Source organism: Pteropus vampyrus, unplaced genomic scaffold (assembly GCF_000151845.1).
Source record: "Pteropus vampyrus isolate Shadow unplaced genomic scaffold, Pvam_2.0 Scaffold23, whole genome shotgun sequence".
NCBI lineage: Eukaryota > Metazoa > Chordata > Mammalia > Chiroptera > Pteropodidae > Pteropus > Pteropus vampyrus.
Window position 1 is genome coordinate 9077409 of NW_011888804.1, and position 6614 is coordinate 9084022.

General features: G+C 47.5%; 1 non-coding gene across 1 annotated transcript; it reads left to right on the forward strand.

Moving 5' to 3' along the window:
• Positions 1-4593: 4593 nt before the first annotated feature.
• LOC111737082 lies at positions 4594-4712 on the forward strand. Its single transcript, XR_002779342.1, has one exon. It is a non-coding gene; the product is annotated as a 5S ribosomal RNA (ribosomal RNA).
• Positions 4713-6614: the final 1902 nt, after the last annotated feature.

Genomic DNA, 6614 nt, shown 5'->3' on the forward strand with positions numbered 1-6614 from the left:
TAAAATCTAGGTCCCTTTCTTTTTTGACCTACTTTATCCATTCACAACACCTGCTCAGCCTCAGCAGGTATGAGTTTGCGGCATAATGTAGCATGGGCTTTGTAGCTGAACTTGCGTTCAAGTCCCAATCTGCTGCTTGCTGGTACTATACTTCTTTGAGCTCAGTTCCCTCATCTACACAGCAGTGTAATAACAGCCCCTAACATCACTGTGAGATTCCCAAGCTTGGCTTAGGTCCTTCGGAGGAACAAGTAAAATAATGAACATAAAGCAGGCCTGGCATATCACAAGTACACATATCATTAGTGCCTACCTCACCGAATGACACCAGGTGACAGACGGGGGCTAAGGGGCTGTCCCGCCCACAAAGCTGACATCCCTGACTGCCCCACCGGAGCAGGTGCAAAAGAATACTCAGCACAAGCCATAAGCGGCTGCACAGAAAGTGCTCTGCAAGGTGTCAATCCTGCCACATTGGCTCCCAGCTCCATCTGCTAACACACGTGGACTGGATCACTGGTCTCTACCCACAAGGAGATCTTAGGTAAAAAGCTGACAGGCTTGTGCAGGACCCAACCCAAACCGATCTCTTTCCCCTGCTTCAAAGCCATCCCCAAGTTCGAAGACTTGCCAAGCGGGAACACCCAGAGGCCTCTGTTCTCAGGATGTGGGGAGCTCAGTACACAAAGCCAAAGGGAGGAAGGGCACTGCTGGTCCTCCCAGGACTCCGGTCCAAAGGCCAACCTGCAGGCCCCACAGTGCCATCTGCTCTGACAATCCAAGCTCTGAGGACGGTGTCCGGGGATGGGCCAGGGTAGTCCTTGCTGCACGTGCCCATCTGAGGTCTCTAATTCCTAACTCGGCCGGAGGGTTCGGCCTTTGGGGTGACACTGACACGGGCCGTCCTGGACTTACTCCAGAGGCCTAAGTGTTAGGCATGACAAGTGCCCACCTGCTCAGTGCAGCCTGAACCTGGCTGCGCAGCCCCCGCCCTCTCCTGACTCAGTTCAGCTCCCCACCGTGGATAAAAGGATTCCTCACCCCTCTTTCCAGAGCAAGAGAGGCTGAGAGCAAAAGAGCTCAACCTTACAGTGGAGGGTGGAACCTGGCCTCCACAGATGACCTCCTAAGGGCTGCATGAGCCACCTGAAATTTCACGCAAAGCATCATGTGCACACGTCCCTACAGCACTGCTTTAGGGAGATGGTTCAACATGTTCACGGCCCAGAGGGCTGGGAATCTGCAAAGGCGAAACCATTGCCCAAGACAACAGCTGGCAGTGGCCGCCCTGCACCTCTCAACTCACTATTGTTGAAAACTAGTCTGATCACTTGGGGCTGAAGCAGCTCCATCTGTGCCTCGATCCGAGGTGACCAAAATGTCTGGAATGGGCCCTGCCGGGCGCTGACCCAGGCAGCATACACACTCCTCTCCAGCGATACCACTGCCGTGCAAGAGTGCTAACCCCTGGGAGATTGTCGTAATGGGGCGGTGGCGGGGTGGAGAAAAGGAGGGGTTTCTGGGCAGAGGAAGGAACAGAGCTCTGCAGAGGTGCACAGCGGGCTGGCAGACAGAGGGGGCTGGAGTTCAGGGTAGAGTCCCAGCTTGGTGGGAGAGGAGTCAAGGCCTAGGGGTCTGCAGCAGAAGCTGGACTCACAGGGCAAGGCCTGAAAGACCCGGAGGCTCTTGGCGAGAATGGCAGGACCAGGCTTGCAGGTTAGATTACTCAGGCAGTGTGTGCTGAGGCTCAGCCAGAGGAAGACCAGCAGGCGCAACGCTCTAAAAATAAAAACAGGTAAAATCAGCAAGACCTGGTAACTGAGTGGCTATGGAGAAAGGGAAGAGTGCAGGATGCCTCCCCCATGTTTCCAGCGGGAAGATGGAGGTTCCACCAGGTGACAGAAGAGGAAACGGGAGGCGGAGCAGGAAAGAAGGTGCATGGGAGGGTCAGGGTGACAAGGACAGTGATGGAGGTCAGGCAGAGTCACAGGGCAACCTGCGCCAGGGCCTGCCTTTTTTCCCCTGGCCACATCAACTATCTCAGGGGCCCAGAAAGCAATGGTTTGGGAAATGATACAGGCTTGCCACTCTGCTCTTCCTCTGAAAACAAGCAGTTCTCCCAGGCCAGCTTCGGGGGAGCTGTGAACTGCACACTGCCAGCTTCAGGAATTCTCAGAGTGCCCAGGATCACCAAAGGTTTCCTCCCTCTGTCCACACCCTCGATCTTGAGGCTGAAGTCTGCCCAACCCCCGACAGCCTCTCAGGAAGAGGGGCTAGGCCAAGCCCATTATCACAGAAACCAGGTCCTTCCTGCCACACAAGGAGCGGGGCTCACTCTGGGAGCCGGTGGGCCCAGGATGCAATCTCAGGCCCCAAACTCTCGTAAAAATGCCCTTCAGAACAGGCCCAGGGCCCCAGCCGCTGAGCCCAAGAGGAGTTTGCAAGGGTAGAGCACAACATTTGACTGGAGGAAAACAGAAGACCCACAGGCCAGCCCCACTTCAGCTGTCATGCCAAGGCCACCCCAAAAGGTCATTCTACTGAGGAAGCAAAGGCTAGCAACTGTTCCTGGCCTTGTGGCCCAGGTTGAGTTTGATTGTTTGCAAGATCCAATCGGGAGGACACAGGGTACCAAATCATAGCCAGTGAGCTCGCTCGCTCGCTCTCGCGTGCGCGCGCGCGCGCACACACACACACACACACACACACACACACACACACACACACACACGCTTCCTCCCTCCAGGCCTTTGCACTTCTGTTCCCTCTGCCCAGACCACTCTCCTTTCTCCTTTAGGAGGCCAAATCATTTCTTATCCCTTGAGACTCAATCAGTTTCCTATTCCATAATGTGAGAATAAAAAGATCTGCCTTGCCTACCTGACAAAAAAAGGAATGTGTAGTTTTTATGGTGTAGGCCTCTTCTGTAAGAGAACCCCAGATCTTAATTAGGAAAATTGTATTATCTATGTAAAGGATGAAGGTTTAGGGCTTTTTCTACATGTCAAGATTAAAATAAATACTCAACAGAGGGTCCGTTTAGGGTCTGTTTCCTCCAGGAAGTCCTCCCGGACCACGTTCTCTGCGAGTCAAGACCCCTCTCCTCTGAGTTCCCAAAGTTTTGTGTACTTCCTCTGAGATCACCTATCAAACTGGCAGAACTATCGAAGGGCCTAAGTGTCCAGCCAGCCTGTGACAGCTCAGCGAGGACAGGGAGTGTAGCTTTATTATCGATCTTCACCTTTTCCTATAGGGCAGTGCCTAGCACATGAGAGGTGCTTCATGGACGACTACTGAATAAATGAATGAATGACCTCCTGCCAAGCCCACATGCTACAGAGATCTGTCCTACCACTTCAGTCCATGCCCCCTCTAGTCTCCATAAGTGCTCACCATATGCAAAGCACAATGAGAAGAGCAACACATGCACACAGAGCTCGAGCCCTCCCTACACTTCTAACTCAGGAAATTCCCCTCCACTGTGAACTAGTTACCACCACTCCTCCCCAGCAGGCACCACTGCTACCCTTGAAAAAAAAGACTGTGGCCACAGCACAGCAGCCCCTTGTGGGCACTGAAGGTGTGAACTCCCTGTGTGGCCTGTCTGGCTTCCTCTGTGGGTGGGGAAGGGCAAGCTGGTGAGGTGAGCTAGATTCACAGAAGCGAGGCAGCTGGGAAGGAGTCTGGGTCTCAGGCAGAGTCAGGACCTGGGCTGGGTGATGGAGGAACAGGTGGAAGAGGAGCATTACCAAGAACAACCAGACAAGGAACAGGGAGAATGGCAACCCCAGTGTCCTGCCGATCTCATCCTGCCACAACTCTCCCCATGGGACAGAGGAGGCAGGAGATGTGAGCTGGAATGTGCGGATTTTCTGAACCATGCACCACTGGAATGTGTTAGCAACACCAGCCATGGGGCTCTGTAGCTGGGAGCAGCTGATAGCATCATTGATTATCATGACTAAGCCACAGATGAGACAAACCGAACCACAAAGCATTCACTGAAGATTAGTGATGCTGAGGGAAGCTCCAAGGGAAAAGTAGCCAGGGAAAGAAGGAGAAAGACAAGTTTTTGGAAGAGAAACTAAAAGAGAGAGGAAGGAAAAAAAACAATGTTTTGCAAACATTTGTTGTTAATTTCTTTAGCCTTTAAAAGGCTCTTTTTACAAAGGAACAAAGAGGGCCCGAAACAGTAAATTTGTGAGTAAATAAAAAAAAAACTAATAATGCAGTGTGGGTTTTATAATATACGTAGACATAAAATTTATGACAACAATGATACAAAGGACCAGATGGGGGAATGGAAATATAAGATTCTCACGTTATACCTGAAATAGTATAACATGATTTGAAGGGAGACTGCGATGTTAAACCTGTAACTCATACAGCAACCACTAAAAAAAGTAAGCCAATGAAGTAGAGCTAAATAAACCAGTAGTGGAGATAAAATAGAATCCTAAAAAATATTCAATGAATCCAAAAGAAAGCAATAAAATAAAAAAGAATAAAGAACAGATGGTACAAACAGAAAACAAATTTTAACGTGGTAGACAAACCCAATCATACTGATAATTACTTTAAATATTAAAAGGTCTCTATGGCCATGCCACCCTGAACATGCCCGATCTCGTCTGATCTCGGAAGCTAACCAGGGTCGGGCCTGGTTAGTACTTGGATGGGAGACCACCTAGGAAGACCAGGTGCTGTAGGCGTTTAAAAAAAAAAAAAGAAAATGATGTTAAAAGGTTTATACATTCCAATTAAAAGGAAGAGCTTGCCAGACTAGATAAAAATGCAAGATTCACTAAATGCTGTCTATAAGAAACACTTTAAATATAAAGACACAGATAAGTAGTTCCTACCGGTTTGGTATGTTAAAACAATGGAGAAAAACAGACCATGCTAACACTCATCTTGTGAAAATTGAGAGTGGTTCTGTTAAAATCAGACAAGGTAGAATTCCGGACAGGAATATCACCAGAGATAAAGAGGGACATTTCACAATGATAAAAAGGTCAAAACATAGTATTCTAAATGTATATACACCCAATAACAGAGCTTCAAACTAGATTAAGCAAAATTGACAGAACTAAAAAGAAAAATCAATGATTGTAGCTGGAGATTCCAACTCTCTAATTGAGAAAGCTCAATAATTGAGGAAAAGCCTTTCAAAAAAAAAAAAGCAAGAGTAAGATACAAGCGAATAACCTGAAAGTGAAGAATAGCAGGACAGAGAGGACCAATGGAGTGCCAGTCTGAGGAACACAAGGGACCCCAGGCATTTGCTCACTGAAGCAGAGGAGGCCGGGGGTGGTCACGGAGCAAAAAAGGCTCCCTTCCTTTTGCTAGACCACACAGACCTCCCCCTACCCCGCACCGCCCAGAGAGTGGGGAGGCACATCAGCTCATGCCACACTTCCCAGTGGCTTTCAGTCCCTGACAAATCTGAGTGGGGGGCGGGCAGTGTTCAGTACCTACACAGCTGGTTGATCACTTTCTCAATTACTATGCTCCCAAGCACGTTGGGATCCTCATACAGGAAATACACAAACACACGCACCACCTGTCCCCTTCCCCTCCGGTCTTCCCAGTGGCACTCAGTGGCATCGCTGAGTGGCAATCAGAATGGGAGTCAAAGGAGCTGTATGGCACAGTGGACTAAAGCAGTCTCTGGATTCCAACACCAGCTTGGCCACTTGTCAGCAACTCGCTTCAGGCAAGTCACTTCTTCTCTCTATGCTTTAGTGTCTTTATCTATAATACCCACTTCACAGGGTTGTTTTGAGAAAAAATTAAGGTAATGCAAGTATGACACTTAGAACAGTGCCTAGCACAGGGTAAATTACATTAATGCTGGTAATATTCCAATTACGTAAACATATATGCACTGAAAAGATTTTATAGAAATGTATTAAAATATTAATTATGGTTATGACTGGATAATTGTCTCTAAGAGTTTTTATTATATCCTTCTCTCCATATCTCTGTAGTTTTCTAATTTTCTACAATGAACATGTATAACATTGATAATTAGTAAAAAAAAGTTAAATATTAAAAGGAACATGAACCTGTGTCCTCTTAACATTTATAATATAGAAAAATAAACTTTTAAAATAGTGAAGAGACATAAACACAAAATAACTGAAAACAGGTGTTCAAATAAATAAATACCTGAACACTAATGTTCACAACAGCACTATTCACAACAGCCAAAAGATGAAAACCACCCAAATATCCATCAACAGATGAATGGATAAACAGAACGTAGCCTATCCCCACAATGAAATATTATTTGGCCATTAATAAGGAATGAAGTATTGATACAGCACGGGTGAACCTCAAAAAACAACATACTAAGTGAAAGAAGCCAATCACAAAAGACCACGTATTGTATGATTCCATTTATATGAAATGTCCAGAATAGGCGAATCTATAGATGCCGAAAGCAGAATGGTGGTTACCAGGGGCTGGGGGAGGAGGTAAGGGAAAGAGACTGCCTTATGGGTATGGGGACTCCTTAGGGATGAAATGTTCTGGGACTAGATAGAGGTAACAGCTGCACAAATACACAAATTAAGTGTACTTGAATTGTACACTTAAAAATGGTTAATTGT